At 38.3% G+C, this 15909-nt stretch overlaps 1 long non-coding RNA gene and 1 pseudogene across 1 annotated transcript; both read left to right on the top strand.

Annotated features, from left to right (window-relative positions):
• The first annotated feature begins 365 nt into the window (after positions 1-365).
• LOC134757963 (uncharacterized) lies at positions 366-14810 on the top strand. Its single transcript, XR_010132648.1, has 3 exons — positions 366-435; positions 3125-3181; positions 14771-14810. It is a non-coding gene; the product is annotated as an uncharacterized lncRNA (long non-coding RNA).
• A 3-nt stretch (positions 14811-14813) lies between these two features.
• Positions 14814-15909, top strand: part of LOC129530390 (putative tyrosine-protein phosphatase TPTE) — a 67455-nt pseudogene continuing 66359 nt past the window's right edge.

Raw genomic sequence — 15909 nt, 5'->3', positions numbered from 1 at the left:
GTTTTGGCGGGGGAACTAGATGGTGGTCTCTGCGGCCCATAGACAGGAAAGTTTGCTTATACTCAACTGGGGGGACCACTAATTGACATTCCTTTCCCCTCCCAGGGACCTTACAGGGTCCCCTTACCCTCACGGTACTGGGGGACAACCCGTGGGTGTAAGGCCAAATAGCAATAACCTTGTTACTTGCCAGGAATTGGGTCGAGATTTGATTTAACAAGCTTGGTTTTGGGAACTAAAAAATGAAAAAAAGAAAAGCCATAATCTTGAAAGGCAACAAGAGAGAAAACTGCTAACAGGATCTTGATTAAATTTCTCCCTCTTAGAGAATGTTGGACCGACGACACAAGACCTCAGACTTGTGTTATTCTAGTAGCTGAACACACCCCAGGCTCTTCTGACCGGCAGTGGCTCTGGAAGCAGTCTGGTCTATAGGTAAGCATGTCCAGGGCTTACAGGAAGAAACTCCCAGAAATCCAGCTCTGCCTTGGGTTGCCTGGTTCACGTCCAAAGATGTGCTTGGGCCACATCTCTGGAGCACAAGGTGGTAGACTGAGAGCTTTGATATTTCTACTCCTACTGCAGATGAGCTGGTGTAACTCCAAAGGTATGGAATTTGCTGTTGTCTGTGACCCAGGAAATAAAAATAGAAAAATAATTCGATAGAAAAATAATAGAAATAGAAAAAATTAAAAAAAAAAACCAAGCCTCATTCTATGACATTATAGGCAGTGTGATAATATGCATATACTGGTCACTTTAATCTTTCCTACAGGGGCAGCTGGTTGCCCTAATGTTGGATGCTCTGTTCAAGGATGGTGAGCTAGTGTTCAGCTCAGGAAGCCACTCCACAGAGATGGCCACCAAAAGGGCTTCAGTGGTCCCATCTCAATTAACACCTGAAACATTGTTAATAATTACAGTGAAGGTCACAAATGGGTTTTTATTAGTGAAATTGGTGGCTTACAAAGCAGCATGATGGATATTACAATTATATGACATTTTAAGATCTGTTAATCAACTAACGTGTTTTGGAGACAGCCCACCCTTGCATAAACAGGATAAAGGTGTATGAGGGTGGCCTGTAATGTATATTTAGAGACAACACCCAAGGCTTGATTCTCATATGGTCCTATCTCCAGGAAGGTTTAGGAAGATTTTGGCCTCTGAAACATTAGGAATCTGTTGAGAATGAAGCTTTCATGCTTGGAGCACCTAAAGTGCGGAAAGCTTACAAAAGCTTGTGTACTGTGTCTGCTTGCTACTGAATGTTTTGTTAAATGAATATCTGTATGTGTGGCAGATTTGGTCGGAGACCTACTTTTCATTATAACCTGGTAGCATGATTATAAATGTGTAGCTAACCTTCAGCTAACTCAAACTTCTGTGGTTGCTCCTATCTACCAAAAAGCATTTAAGAATTCTGCATGACCACTTCAGTTTAGGACAGTTTGCAATTCTCACCTTCCTTAGAGGGCAATTTAGCTAGTTACTTCTTCATGTCCCATGAGGGAAGTCATTCTGTGCCCCAAAGCAGCTTATCAAAGTATTATTTCAGACTTCATGCAGTACTCTCCCTGAAAGGAGTTCAGGTAACATCTATGGATGTCTCGTGCCCTTTTTGGAGATTAGTTTCCCAAGGAACTTGCTTAGCAATCCTGGCTTGTCACCTGAATCTGGAGTAATTTGAGTGTCTTCCAGTTCTCTTCCTCAGTAGAGGATGTCTGAAAAATCTAGTAATCATTTAATAAGGCTGCTTATGTCAGAAACTCAAATTCTTACCTTTTTGGTGTTTTGAACATTTTCCCGTTATGATTTATTAGTGTATTCTGCATAGACAATCCAATTATTCATCCTGCTGAAAAGTAGCGGATGCCTATAGATGCCTTTCTTTTTGTAAAAGGTATTGTTTTTCCTGAGACCTAGATGAATTTCCAGGAGCCATTCAAGGACATGAGAACACCCACTTAGAACTTGAAAGGTTCCCCTCATGGCCCTCAGACTAGGCTAACAAGATGCGATAATTTGAACTCTGGCACTCCTTTCCTCACAGGCTGAAAGACTAGCACAATATTAGTGTCTATCTGTGCTTAAAGGTTGGAGCTATTGATCAGAGTCCAAAATTAGTTTGTGTAGGGGAACTTTTCTCAAAGACATAAAAAGATACCATTTAATATATTGTTTCCAAAATGTGTTTCTCACACATTTCCACTGTGAGAAAGAGGTTCTGTGGTCAAATAGTTAAGAAACCTCAGCACACTCGTAGAGAATCCCAGTTGTTATCAGCAGCAAAAAAATGTATGTGATCAGTTTCTTAAACTTATTTAAATGTTTGAAAAGTTAGAAAATTGTGGCGAAGAGCATTAATTCTTGAGTCTTGGGAGTGTATTACCTTGATGAGAATGTTTGTGTATTTGAAACTAAAAATGTGTATCAGTTTATATTGCCACATACTGATTTTTATGGCATAATATATGGTGTAGAGAGCAGGTTGTCTAAAAACCAATATTGGCAAAATGCTGAATATTCAGCATGGTTTTATGAAGTTGACAGATGTGGAGTGTATTTTGCATGTGTCTTAACTTACAGATGAGGAAACGAAGTAGCAGAGAGATTAAATTAGCCAAGCCAGGGGTTTTGGTGCTAGGAAGTCTTGATACTGTAAAACATAGCCATATAACTTTGAAAAAATGAATCCAGACAAAAAGAAAACAAAATCATTGTAAACACATAATCCACTTTAAGTTCACAAAATGTTTTAAACATAATTAAGGCTATGCTTGACTTACCTACTTGTTTATTTCCTGCCAAGGATGACCGGGAACTAGCCATTGATATAGAAACATTCATTATTCTTACATTTTCTTTCTTTTTTCTGTGTCCTCTCTCTCTCTCTCTCTCTCTCTCTCTCTCTCTCTCTCACACACACACACACACACAGACACACACACACACACACAGTCTCAGAAGTCTAGTGCTGTATCCTGAAATTGTTTCTTTAGTTCTTGTCAAAATTCCTCCGATTTTATTTTTTGTGTCCTGAAATACTGTTGAGATTAACATCCTCATTGCCTTCCAAAATATCTGACTTTATTTTTTGTATGTGCTTTTTACTCTTTGGTAGAGTTATGGATTCACTACCAGATTCTACTGTATGCTCTGACAACTATGACCACAATGGGTGAGTTGACTGATCTAAGTGATGAAAAATACTGGGAGCATCAATGGCAATAACAGCTTTCTATCAGAGACTTTAAGCATCTTTGGTAACATTGTTTTTGAACCAGAGTGGAAAAAATAAGATCAGGTCAGAAGAGGGATGCTTGGTACTCAAAGATTGTGTGTGACTCTAAGTAATTAGCAAACAAAACCTTAGGAAACTATCAGAATACCTGTGTATGAGACTCTCTCAAGAGTGATCCAAGAGAGTAGAGAATCCTACTTGGAGAAAGAAGGCGGTAGCATTGGACAGGCAGCAGAGGAGCCCTCAGCAGAAAGAAAGGAGCTAAGAGATCCTGTATCTGTCCCTCACCCTTCAGAGCTGGTGCCCCAAACTCAAAGCCATCATCACATTGGATGGAGCCCCTGCCTCAGGTTTAGTCACTTGATCCTATATGAGGAGAAGCAAAGATATCTGTGACTCATGAAGAGCGTGAAGGTGGTGGAGGGACTTGATAATTAGGAAATCAAAATGGGCAAGAATAATGTGTGACTACAAATGGGACATGAATTTGAAGGAAATTTAAGTTAAATTTGCTGCCACACATGATGATCAGGTTCAGTAATAAAGAATTGTATTTAAATCTTGATTCATTAAACTTTTTTGAGAGTCCTAAACAATTTTTATTACCAACACATAGAGACTTCTTTTTAGAGAAAAATCAAGTACCAGGTGCCAAATAACAGATTTACATGAGAATTTTTAAGGACAACACATTGTAATTTGTAGCGCAATCATAGCCAATTTGAACCAAAAAAAAAAAAAAAAAAGTCATGTATGCATTTATGTTGTTTCTTACTATTTACCTTTCAATCCTTTGCACTGACTCCAATGAATTGACATCAGAAATCTGTGCTGGAGTCAACAATGAAAGGTGATGTCATAATATATATTGGAGATGGGAGGAATTCAGGTTTGTGAAATTCAGTCTCAGAATTATTCATGGGAAAATAGTTTTCTGGACACTGACTCTAAAATTCTTTCTAAAAAGTTGGGTCTTAAGTAAGCTAAGTCATATTTATCATATCTTTTAGATTCAAGGAATTTTGTTGTTCAAATAAATTGGTCATATCACCGCTCCATGTGGCAAATCTCTAATATATTTTTGCATTTGATGTTTGAAGTAAAATGCAGCAACCTTACATAGAGCTTTATAATAAGCTTCATGTGTTCAAATATAATTGGTACTTTTATAACCGATGCTGTTTGTGTTATACTCAGAAAGTTATTTCTTATCGTAAGATTACCGATATAGTCACCAAAATTTTTTTTATATTTTGAATTAATTTTCCATATTTAAATAAAACAAGCGCTGCTGCTGTTGTTACTATTCCCTTTTAATGTCTCCCCAAATTAATGTTTTATTCTGTACACTTTATGAGATGGCAGCTTAACAATACCCTTAATATGGCCCAAGGATTCTACAAAAGGAAATGCTGGTGTGTTTGTCAAAAGAGTTTTCTGGCTGGGCATGGTGGCTCAAGCCTGTAATCCCAGCACTTTGGGAGGCTGAGGCAGGTGGACCACGAGGTCAGGAGTTCAAGACCAGCCTGGCCAATATGGTAAAACCGCGTCTCTACTAAAAATATAAAAATTAGCTGGGTGTGGTGGTGCATGCCTGTAGTCCCAGCTACTCTGGAGGCTGAGGCAGAAGGATCACTTGAATCCGGGAAGCAGAGGTTGCAGTGAGCTGAGACAGGACCGCTGAACTGCAGCCTCGATGACAGAGCAAAACTCTGCCTCAAAAAAAAAAAAAAGTGTTTCCTGTGCAGATTATCTATTCACCACTTGCAGATTTGAAGTTTACTAAGCATGTGTGATATCTAAAAGTTCATTTGAAGAATAAGTTTCAATGCCAAAAATGTTTAAAAGTGGGATATAGGAAGATGATGCAAAGATGGAATATCCAAACATTTCCATTTTCACCAGGAGGACTTAATAGAATGTCTAACAGATACTTTTAGATATTTTTGAAATGTGAGAGGGGTGAGTTAACACAAAGTAGACTGTGAGATTAAAATGTCTGTTCACTCTAAAATCTCAGCATTCACTTTCTTATTGTCAAGTTATTCATCAGACTCTTTTCAGAGACAACCTAAATGGAAGCTCTTAGAATATTACAACATCTTTTATATGAGATGACAGGAAATAATTTCATGGCCTTTTAAAGGATAGATGAGGGATTTGGATACCACTTTCAGATTAAGTAACTCCTCTATTGAATATTACACTGTTTTATGGTTCATATGTCTATTGTGGTTGAGAGGTATTGTCAGATTTATTCACTGACAAGTAAATATTATTCAGTTTATAATTAATATCCACGTTGGGGGGAGATACTTTCAGTCTTTGTTAAAACTATCTTCAATGTTCAGTATCCTGTTCCACATAAAACTTTCATGCCCTAGTTTTAGCATTCATTGATTTTTATGTGAATCAGTTGTAACTGTGATCATTATAAAATGGTGATTTTTTTTTAAAAGTAGTTTTTCTGTGTTTAATAAGTATCATTCTATTATAAGGAGAGCTATTCCTACCCCTATTTGTTCACTATTACTATGAACTTATAAATTCTTACATTATTTCAATGAATTACAATCCTTTCTGTCATTATTTATTTTGATCTTTAAATGGTCCCATATTTGGCCAGTGGGACTCCCTAAAAGCTAGCCCCTGTGTCCTTTTGACTTGACATGTTCCCATCACTTTTTGAGCATTTCCCCAGCCCTGGAATCAGCCATTTACCCAAAGAACCTCATGCCCTTTAGAAACCAATCAATATTTTGCATTTGGTATGCTGATTGCCATTGGCTCATTGCTACTTGTAGGCCTTTTTAATATATAGATGAGAGTACAGATATACATATTGACATATACAGATGTATGCACATATGCAACAATTTTAATATGTTTAATACACAGTATATACATTTATATGTGTTCTGTAAACTACGTATTATTGTTTTGCCTATATGTTTTTAAATTTACTTAAATGGTGTTAAGTTGTATCTCATTTTGTTAGTTTTTTGCTTAGTAACATAAGATTATTCTTGTGCATACCTTTTGTTGTTGCTTTTAACTGGTATGAAAAATTGCACAACATGCATGCATCCCCTAGTGAGGAACACATATATTGCTTCCTACCATTTGCCTTCACAAAGAGTGCCGCTAAATGATTATCCTTATGCCAGACCCCTACAGACCTGTTTGAGTATTTCTGTAGGAATATGAAACAGGACTTGATGGGCCATGGGATTGCATATTTTGAATTTGACTGAATACTGCCTATTGCTCTCACAATGGTTATACCAGTCTGCATCTCATGAACAGTGCATGATGGTTCCTACACATACACATTCACAACACTTGACATTATCAAACTTTCTAATTTATATAATCAATCTAATAGGTCATAACATATTGCATTATGTTTTACTTTGAATTTATGTGATAACTTATGAATTTGAGCATCATTTTATGTTCTTATAGCATTTGGGATTTCTTCTGTAATGGTCTATTCATGATCTTAGCCCGTTTTTCCACTAGTGTTCCTATCTTTGTCTTGTTAATTTACGTGTGCTGTTTTTGAATATTTTATATTTTAGAATAAGTTAATCAAATTTCTTTTAAAATTATGTTTAATTTTCAAAGTGATTATGTTACATTTGTAAACAATATAGCAATAATTCACTCTTTTTAGTAACATTAAAAACATGGTGCTATTGTTTGGAGGTTTGTACCCCCAAACTGCATGTTGAAATTTGATCCCCAATGTTGGATGTGGGGCCTAATGGAAGGTGTTTGGAAGATGAATAGATTAATTCCCTCCCTTGGAGTGAGGGTGAGTGAGTACTCACTCTATTAGTTCTTGCAAGAGCTGGTGGTTTAAAAAGAGACCAGCGGCTTCTCACACCTTGATTCCCCTCTTGCCATTTGATCTCTGCACGTGTCAGTTCCCCTTCATCTTCCACCATAAATGGGAGCAGCCTCAGAAGCAGATGTTGGTGTCAGGCTTCTTGTGCAGCACACAACTGTGAGCCAAATACACCTCTTTTCTTTATAAATTACCCAGCCTCAGGTATCCCTTATGGCAACATTAAACAGACTCAGATGCATGGAATCCCATTCAAAAGTTTGGACTATCACTTTATGTATTCAAATCATCCTTCATGTCAGTTTGAGACATTGAAGTTATGTTCTCTAATCCGTCATCTGCCTGTTAGCTTTAGCATTGTTGTTCTTCATTCTCTTCATGACAGAACTTTTTGCCTTATTATTTTACTTTTGAAGTTTGAAATTTTCCCACTTTCAGTCTACAAAGGTAATTTCTAATCCTCATAGTTTTAATTTACACATTTAATGCTTTAATTTACTTAGAGTCTACCCTTCAATATGGTGTTAGGTAGGGATTTGGTTTCATTTTTCTCCCAATTGTAGGCTGATTTTCCAAATGCCATCTATGAAACAGTTCATCCTTTTTCCTTGCTTATGTAATCATCGTCAATGACATATATCTACATAGGTTTATCTCTGAGCTCAATATTTTGCTCCATTGATACTTATGGCATCCCTACACCTTTTTTTATTAGCATGATTAGTTAAGTTATTAATGGAGCCTTTATACGTTGACATAGATTTTGTAGTAAGTATGTCAATATTCTAAAAAATTTTGAAAAATACCTATGTGGGCCCTGTGATGTTTGGGAGAGGGAAGGGCTTTAAATACTAGGTTGATTTCTTTGTTACTTGAGTATTCTATTTCTATATAAATATATTTTCTTGCACTAATGTTAGTGTTTTATATTCGTCTAGGAATTTTTCCATTCCATCTAAGTTCTCACGTTTATTAGCATATAATTGAATAATCTTATTTGAAAAAAATTTAGTTGTGTTCTAGTTATGCTCCCTTCTTGTACATTTTATTTGGATATTCACTCTGTTTGTTCTTGATTATTATTGCCACAGGTCTATTGTAGTAATCTTTTCAAAGAGACACACTTTTGTTTTGTTAATCTTCTCCACGGTTTTTTCTTCTCCAGTTCAGTGACTTATGCTTACCTCCTTATGTTTTGCTTCCTTATTACTCCATAGGCTTTGCCTTGTGCTCTTTTTCCAACCTCTCTACTTAAATGTGTACTCTTTGCTTTTAACCATCTTGACTTCTTATTAATGCTTATATATTGGTAAATTTTCTTCTAAATATTGCTTCATTGTATCCTACAAACTTTGTCATGTTATTATCAATCAGTTCTTAGTATTTAAAATATTTCATGATTTCCCTTTTAACATAAGAGGCATTCAGTAATGTGTAATTTAGTTTCAAATGTGGGTTTTTTTAAAAAAGCTAATCATATTACAATATATTCAGAGAACAGCAATATGATATTGATCCTGTGGACTTTATCCTGTGGAAGCTTTCTTTATGGTACAGAGAGCTATGATGTTGGTCTGTCCTTGTGACCTCATAGGTCTTTTGCTGTTTCTAGAAGGTGTTAGAATTTTCTCTTTGTCTCCATTAGATACTTAAAGCTGATATATTTCTTCTTTCTTGAATTTTGGGAAATTTATCATCATAAATTTTCACATTTTATTTTGCATTTTTAGTTTTCATTTCTTCTTAGATTTTCATATTCTAGATGTTAGATAGCTGTTTTTATCCTCCATAACATTCTTCTTTAGTATGTTCTCTTTATTCTTTTCTACTATTTTCTGGGTAAGTTTCTCAATCTAATCTTCTAACTCTAAATTAATTAGCTTTTCACATGTATCCAAACTACTGTTTATCCCTCAACAAGTTATATTTTTTTGACAGTCATACTTTTACAGTTAAAGCATTCTCTTTTATTTTTTCTTATGACTCCCATTCTCATTTCATGTTTCAACATCTTCCTTTGTGTCCTCTTATCCTTAAGAATATTTGTCATGCTTACTTTAAAATCTTGGTCAGTGTGTTCCAGTAGTTTTGCTACAGTCGGTATGCTATTGTTCAGCTTGTTGTATTTCTTTTTCAGTAGTTGTATTCCTCAGATATCTAATCATGTTGGTTTGTGAACTCAGATTTTTTGTGGCTATTGGCTACTCTGGTCATTTGTATTGGGGAAGGACTGAAGGACAATCTCAGTCTGCTGCTGTTCTTGCAACATAATTATTAATAGCACCCACTTTTTCCTTTCAAAAGTGTCGTGGTTTGGGCAGGAATTATATAGTCAGTCTCACTGAAATCTAGGACGTAAGCTGTGTCATTGTCAGTAAGTTTAAAATGAAGAGAAGTGATGTGCCCCAGGGTAGAGAGTCTCAGGAACCATGAAACACTGACCAGGCAACTCCTCTGGGTTGTGAAAAGGAAAAACTTTAGACAAGGTAAATTTAAGAGTTTAATAGTGCAAGAATGATTCGTGAGTTGGGAAGCTTTTAGAACGAGAACAAGTTCTGAGAACTGCAAGCTGGCAATGTGGCCAGACAGCATTATGGACAGAAAATGGAAGTGAGGTCCAGAAACAGCTTTGTTGTTTACAACTGGTTACAGCTGGATGTTTTGTCTTATTTGAATCAGTCAGCCACCCGCAATTGACTGAAGCTCAGCTGCTGCAATTGACTGAGACACAGCTATCTGTTACAAGTGTATATTCTATTCATAATTATGCTGTTAGTTTACACACTAGGTTAGCTTGCAGTTTGTTGCATAAGGACTCAAGTACAGAGGCAACCTCAGGGAAAATTTCGTTTAATTAAACAACTATATCACCTTGAAGCTCCTGAACAAAGCAGCATTGGAGGAGGCAATCTCTCTGGTTTGTAACCTGGGCTTTGGAGATGGAGGCAGGTGGAGGAGTGAAGGCCCAAGGATGGCTCTTCAGCCCTTCCCTGTTTTCATCAGCCAGCCTAATGCTCTCCTAATTTTACTGTAACTACTCCTGGGTAGTTGCTGTTGTTGTCTATGGAGACAGGCAGGGATGGTCACTATTGTTTCCAAATGGCTAAATTGCATGTGTTTTGTTTTGTTTTGTTTTTTTAGAACAGCTAGTTTATTAGTTGTAGGGTTATTGTAGCTAATTTGAATAAAAATTCAGCCTACAAATTCACATGGTATTTGATTATGTACAATTTAGTTTAATTCTTTAGCTCTGACCCAAATGAAGTGACATCACTAACCCATGATGGAGTCCTCAGTGAAAGTGAAATGATATCACTAGCCTATAATGGAGCCATCAGTGAAAGGTGTTATGTGTGTGTATGTTCATAAAGATACACACAAATGTTAACTATAGAGTTTCTTGGACACTGTTTCTAAAGTACTGGTAGTTTCAGCTTCTGTATGTAACATCCTTTTCTTTTTGGGTCTGGTTGGATACAAGATAAGTAGATCACAAGAAGTCTACTTCTTCTTCCTAGTTGAATTGACTAGTAGCTAAAACTTTTAGAAAACTGTTGGATTGCCTGTGTATGAGATTCTACCAGGTTAGGCTATATTAGTTTCTAGGGCTGCTTTAACAAAGTATCACAAACCAAGTGGCTTAAACAAAAATTAATGATCTCATAGTCCTAGGGACTAGAAATCTGAAATTGAGATTGTCAGTAGGGTTGGCTTTTTATGAAGGCTATAAGGAAGAATCTGTTTGATACCTCTTTGCCAGCTTTTTCTGGTTGCTGGCAATCTTTGGCATTCCTTGGCAGGTAAACTCTTGTCTAGAGTAACTGCAGCTATTTGACCAAAAGTGTAAGTCCAAATTGTGTTTGTATCTGAGTAATATGCTTTTATAATTCCCCAGCCCACAGCCAATTGAGTTGATGGTAGTAACCTATGATACAGCCACCCATGAAATGTGAATGAGAAACAAAGATTTATATACAAGTGTATATATACATATATACACATAACATACACGCATGCATACACATACACACACAGAAACATAAAACAATGAAAGAGAAAGAGAAGTTGATATTTGTAAAATTCACTGTCAGGCATATCCTTGGAAATACAGAGTATCTTTGACACTATGTCTATAGCTTCTCACTGTAGGATCTATAGATAACCTTCTATTTTTTTTTTCAGACCAAATAGGATAAAAGAGGATGAAGTCTTGAAAGGGATGCTTCTTCCTCTTAGTATATTTGTCACTCTAAGTTAGTAGTATCCAATCCCTTAGGAACCTCTGAGGTTTTCCATTTATGAGACTCTCCTACTACTAGAGTGGGCTAAAGGGAGAGAGAATCCTATATGGAGCAATGGGGAGGTAACAGGTGGCAGGGAGGAGTGAAGCACTCAGCAAAAAGAACAGAGTTCATGAAACCGTAATGGGTTCCTCACCTTCTAGAGTTCTACCACCATGTGAGGCTGGTGCCCCAAACCCAAACCCACAATCATTTTGTAGGGAGTTCCTGACTCAGGTCTACAGCTACATGGTCATATCTTCTGGGCAGGAAAGACAGCCATGATGGGTGAAAGTAAAGAAGTGACAGAAGGACTTAGGAATCAAGAATTTAGGTGGGGTAAGAGGCATGTTTCCTTACAGACTGCAGTTACATTAGAAATAAATGCCACTGGCCAGGCATGGTGGCTCATATCTGTAATCCCAGCACTTTGGGAGGCCAAGACAGCTAGATCACTGAGGCCAGGAATTTGAGACAAGCCTGACCAACATGGCAAAACCCTGTCTCTACTAAAAATACAAAAATTAACCAGGTGTGGTGGTGCATGCCTGTAATCCCATCTACTCAGGAGGCTGAGGAAGGAGAATTGCTTGAACCTGGGAGGCGGAGGTTGCAGTGAGCCAAGATGGCACCACTGCACTCCAGCCTCAGTGAAAGTGAGACTCCGCCTAAAAAAAAGGATACACCTAGTTCGAATTAGTGATATACAGATTAATATTTAAATGTCAACCAGATAGTACATCGTAGAGTAACTGTAGCTGTTTGATTCAAAAAGTAAGTTTAGAATTACATGTGTGTCCAACTATCTACTTTTATATTCCTTTAGCCTGCATACAGAATTGACATCAATGACCCATGATAGAACCACCAATGAAATGTGAATTATAAAATATATATACACAAATATTTAAAGAAATATATGTGCAGATATACGTACTTCTGTCTATCTAGACACACAAACACAGGGAGAGAGAGAAAGGGAGAGAAAGAGAAAAGAGAGAGAGGGCCGGGCACGGTGGCTCACGCCTGTAATCCCAGCACTTTGGGAGGCCGAGGTGGGTGGATCACGAGGTCAGGAGATCGAGACCACGGTGAAACCCCATCTCTACTAAAAATACAAAAAATTAGCCGGGCGCAGTGGCGGGCGCCTGTGGTCCCAGCTACTCGGGAGGCTGAGGCAGGAGAATGGCGTGAACCCGGGAGGCGGAGCTTGCAGTGAGCTGAGATTGCACCACTGCACTCCAGCCTGGGTGACAGAGCCAGACTCCATCTCAAAAAAAAAAAAAAAAAAAAAAAGAGAAAAGAGAGAGAGAATCGACAGAGAGAAAGATGAAGATTATGTGCTTACACTCAGGATCATCTATGGCCATACAGAATGTCTTTTACACTGTTTATAAACCTCCTAACTATAGGCCCTGTGGGCCTCTTGTCCAACTTTTTGATTAAATTGGATAAAAAAGGAACAGGGCAAAAAAGGGAAACTTCTTGTTATTGTCTTGTCACCCTTAGTAGCAGGCACATACTTAGGAAAGTCAGATTTTCTGTGTATGAGACATACTAGAGTGGACCAAGGGAAGAAAATCCTATGCAGAGCAACAAGCGAGTAACAGTGGACAGGGAGCAGTGGAGCCCTTAGGGAAAAAAAAACAGAGCTAATGGCCCTGGCAGGGTTCCTCACACCCAGAGCTCTACCACCATGTGAGGCTAACACTGCAAGCCCACACCCATCATCACATTGTATGGGGCAGTTTCTTGACCCTGTGTGAGAGCAGAGAAGACACCTATAATGGCAAAAACAAGGCACTCATGAAGGGATTTTAGTGTCAGGAAATGAGATGGGGTCAAGGGGATTTGTATATAGAAACTGCAGCTGAATTTGAAATAAAGTAAACCACCAAATGCTTAGTTTGTGCTGTATTCAATTGTAAAGAACTGAACATCGCTTGTGAGTAATTCAAACCAGAAAGTGAAGTCCAGGATGTCATATTGGTGTTGGACGATACATATATATATTTAAATTCTGTAGCACTGCCAAGTCTAAATTCAAATCAGTACCCTGGAGTGGAGCTGTCAGTGAACTGTGAGACAGAAATAATATAGAGGCTGGGCGCAGTGGCTCACGCCTGTAATCCCAGCACTTTGGGAGGCTGAGGTGGGTGGATCACGAGGTCAGGAGATCGAGACCATCCTGGCTAACATGGTGAAACCCCATCTCTACTAAAAATACAAAAAATTAGCCGGGCGTGGTGGCGGGCGCCTGTAGTCCCAGCTACTCAGGAGGCTGAGGCAGGAGAATGGCGTGAACCCGGGAGGCGGAGCTTGCAGTGAGCCGAGATCCTGCCACTGCACTCCAGCTTGGGCAACAGAGGGAGACTCCCCCTTAAAGAAAAAAAAAGAAAAAAAGAAAAAGAAAAAAGAAAAAGAAATAAATCAATATAGATATAAGGATATATGAACAAGGGAGGAAATGATTATATACCATTTATATATACGTATATGCATTCATATTAAATCAAGGCATGCACCCACAGGTACTGCAGAGAAATATAAAGGTTGAGATTAGGGAAGTTCCCATTCAAGGGCATTAATGGAAAAACAAAAAACTTTGACACATGTGTCTGCATGATCTCACTATAGGATATGAAGGTGACTTTATGTGTTGAATGAATTTAGATAAAAGATGACCACATAAAAAGAAGAATGATTTTTCTTACTTGTCTGTTTGATACTCTTGAGTAAAAATAAAAAATAATTTTCAGACTGCCTGTATGTGAGACCTTACTATAATGGCTGAGGACAGCAGAGAATCCTCTTTGGAAACAGGAAAGCACAGCAGGGATGGAGAGTAGTGAAGACCTCAGGAGAAGAGAAAAAAGCTAACAACCCTAGAAATGTTTTTGACCCTGCAGAACTCTGCCACAATACAGGGTGGTACTCAAAACCCCAAATACCATCATATTGGATTGTGTCCTTGACTCAGACCTGCAGTTACTTTACCGTACTTGTGTACAAGAGAGACAATCAAGTGAAGAAGTAATGGAGGGCTTTTGAGGCAGCACATTTAGTGGAATAAGAGGGCTGACTACCTCCACGCAAAAGTTTAGTTTGAAATAACTGCCACCACAAAGGCTGTCACGCATTGGGACTGAGGTCATAATAAAGAGGTTTATTTAAATCTGAAAGCATTACTATTTTCTCCAGCCTAAGATGTTGGTTGCCATCATATAAATCCTCCTTTTTAATAAAAAAATGACATTTCAGAACCAAATAGTGCTATAAACATGAATAGTCAGAACTTAACTGGTTTATGTGCAGAGTAATGAAAGCTAGTTTTACCAGAAAAGTAAATTTTGAATTGTGTCTCATGTCTGACTGTATTCTTTTGTCATCCTCTAGTCCACCCACAAATGAATTATCAGGAGTGAACCCAGAGGCATGTATGAATGAAAGGTGAGTTATGCATACGTGTGTCTTTATTTATCAAATTATAACTGAGCATAGAAGTATTCACACACACAGGCACATAAACAAGTGTATCCATCCATCCATCCGTGCATCCATCCGTACACACTTCTCTCAAACACATCCACTAACAAATCCATGCATACAGTGGAAACATACAACAAGGAGACAGATGGCCGGACATTTGTTGAGTTTATTCTGGGAAGCCTGCGTGGCCATAGAGAGTGGTTTTTAACAGGATTTCCAATTCTTCTCCTCGTAGCCTTTGTAGGTAACATTGCTTCCTTTTCTAACGGAGAGATATAAAAAGGAGCAGGTCATAGGAGAGCTGCTGCTTCCTATGTTAGTGTATTTGTCACTGTTAGTTCCTAGTAAGCAGCTTCTTAAAGGACTCAGATTTCCTGAGTTTGAGAGCCTACCGGATTGACAGAAAGGAGGAGAAAATCCTCTTTGCAACATGGAGGAGATAGCAGCTGACAAGGAGCAGTGAAGCCCTGGGCAGAAAAGAACAGAGCTAATGGAACATGGACTTGTCCCTCACACTCCAGAGCTCTGTCAACATATGAGGTTGGTGCTAAAACATAAACACAAGCACACCACCTCATTGGATGCAGCCCTTCCTTAGGCCCACAGCTACTTGCCTGTGTCCCATGGACAGGAAAGACTAGCATGATGGGTGAAAGGAAAGACGTGATGGAGAGATCCAGGAAGTGGGCCATAGATGGGATTAGGAGGAGGAATGCCTACACAGTGGAGTTGAATTTAAAAGAAATTCACCCACAAAAGGCTGTCTGTCATGCATTGGCCAGCTCCAGTGGTACAGAGTTTTGGTGAACTCTTGAGTCAGTGAGTCTTAGATAGATGTGCTGCAATTATATAAAGTATGATGTGTAGGGTAAATGGCATGGCAGATTCCAAAGAACCAAATACACACATGACTTCTGTAAGGGTAAGTCAATTTACAGGTTGAAAAGTAGTTGGAAGGTCGGGTGCGGTGGCTCGGGCCTGTAGTCCTAGCACTTTGGGAGGCCAGGGAGGGTGGATAACGAGATCAGTAGTTCAAGGCCAGCCTG

The sequence above is a fragment of the Gorilla gorilla genome, chromosome Y (genome assembly GCF_029281585.2).
Source record: "Gorilla gorilla gorilla isolate KB3781 chromosome Y, NHGRI_mGorGor1-v2.1_pri, whole genome shotgun sequence".
Classification (NCBI taxonomy): domain Eukaryota; kingdom Metazoa; phylum Chordata; class Mammalia; order Primates; family Hominidae; genus Gorilla; species Gorilla gorilla.
This window is presented reverse-complemented; position numbering and strand designations above follow the sequence as displayed.